We start from the raw sequence: 2,055 nt of genomic DNA, 5'->3' as shown, positions 1-2,055 counted from the left end.
TTCAGTCACCTCTCAAAGAAGGTGCATGGGAGTTGAATGTTGTGAGATGTTGTTAGTCTGAAAATTTTTTATTATTCTATTTGACGGTAGTTTGGGCAATATGATAGACTGCCTGATGTTCTCCAATATCTCGGGGTTCTGAAATTTCACCCTGGTATCTCCTGACATAGGGACGTTTTTATTCATTGTGTTGAGCCCTCCCTAGTTCCTTTCAATAGGCAGACTAATATCCTTTAGATTTGGAAATATTGTTCTTATTTCTGTGATAATTTACTTTCTATTCTGTTAGCGGGATGGTGGGACCCCTGGATTTCTCCTCTAATTTTCCTGTCTTTTTCTCTCCTGTTTTCCTTTTTTGTGTTTTTATTTAGTTATTTTTTAAACTTGGGAATATATATACATATTGTCATGTGGCCTGATTTTTTAAACTTACTTTTTTATTTTAATGGCTGTACATCATATAAATATTCTTTAATTTATTTGACCAGTGTTCTTTTATTGGGCATGTGTTCCCTATTAGTGCCATGTACCTGGTTAAAATAAGTTGTAACAAAATTTTGCTTCCTTATGAAATATTACTAAAAGTGGAATTCCTAGATCAGAGAATATGTATATTTTAAATACATTTTTCTGGTACATGTTATCAATTTACCCTCCACAAATTAGCATATATATATAAGAATATTTATTCATTTTCCTTATAAAGCATACTTTTGGGAACAGATAAGCTAATTTAAACTGGAGACATATATTCTTTTTTTTTTTTTTAATTTGCCAGCATGTCAAAAAGAACCTTTATTCTGATTTGAATAGCCTCTTATGCACTCATGCTTTCTTGCCAGATGCCTTTGGAGCAGGTGCTTTCTGGGATGGAGCTTTCTGACCCTTCTGAGTTTTAGGAGGAGGTGCTGCCTTCTGGCCTGCAGCTTTCTGGGCAGGAACCTTCTGGGCTGGAGCCTTCTTACCCCCAGTGGTGATCTTTTTTGCTGGAACCTTGGCAGTGGCAGCAGCTGCCCCCTTAGCAGCAAGGGCTTTCTTGGGAGAAGCTTTCAGGAGAGCTGCCTTTTGAAGTTTCTTAACTTCAGTCTTGATTAGTCTGTTCCTCATTTTCCTTGCCTTCATGACTTTGTAACAATCAAAATCTGTCATCTTGGCTTTCTTTTCTCTAGCTTCAATCTTCTTGGCCTACCTTGTGGCTGCCCACTTTGCATTGATATCTGCCTTCTCCCAGGCTTTCCAGACATACTTCTGGCCTGCACTGTGTGGGAACTTGAGGATGAAATCAGTGAACTGCATGCATTTAAAAGGTATAGCTTGTCTCCTTACTTGAGTGCAAGGTCCATCCACCAAAGCCCTGTTCTGATCAATAACATCTACAATCACGACCAGCTTCCCGGCATGAGGCCCACAGGAGACGTAGGCCACCCGGCCAACCTCTACGAAGCGCCTGAACACCATGTTGATGGCGTTCTGCGAGAAGCGAGACATATATTCTTTATAAATAGAAACTTGTAATATTGAATACATTCGAGGGAAGTTTTCCTCTCTAATCTGAGAGATTACTTTATATGTGGTAGTTTTAACATATATTATCACTATTATGCTGCTAACCATTCTTAGAACGAATACTCTGGTTTACGTATAGAGTTATCTCTTCTCTGGCTTAACTAAGAGCATCCTCATCATACAGCCAATAATACCTAAGAATTAGATCAGGATGGCCAGGGCACTGAGAAGAGCAAGATGACAAACAGCTTTGAAAACCTGGTGATTTGTCATTAGGTGAGTTTTACATAAACCACTTTGGATGCAGAAGACTCATAGCCAGTTTTCCTGAAAATGAAGGTTTTACCTTCTTAGTAGTATGTGATTTGGTAAGGACCACTGTAGAAGGAAATGGCAACCCACTCCAGTATTCTTGCCTGGAAAATTCCATGTACTGAGGAGCCTGGTAGGCTACATTGCATGCGGTTGCAGAGTTGGACACAACTGAGCGACTTCACTTTCATTGGTTAGCCAAGAAAACCTTCATAGGGTTAATGATGAAAAAGCAAA

General features: G+C 39.1%; 1 pseudogene; it reads right to left on the bottom strand.

The window, feature by feature from the left end:
- Positions 1–782: 782 nt before the first annotated feature.
- LOC129540957 (large ribosomal subunit protein eL14 pseudogene) lies at positions 783–1,479 on the bottom strand (annotated as a pseudogene).
- Positions 1,480–2,055: the final 576 nt, after the last annotated feature.

The sequence above is a fragment of the Moschus berezovskii genome, chromosome 4 (assembly GCF_049115385.1).
Source record: "Moschus berezovskii isolate FMDL1 chromosome 4, NW_MosBer_1.0, whole genome shotgun sequence".
In the NCBI taxonomy this organism is placed as follows: Eukaryota; Metazoa; Chordata; class Mammalia; order Artiodactyla; family Moschidae; genus Moschus; species Moschus berezovskii.
The sequence above is the reverse complement of the archived record's forward strand: the minus strand, read 5'-3'. Positions and strand labels throughout refer to the sequence as shown.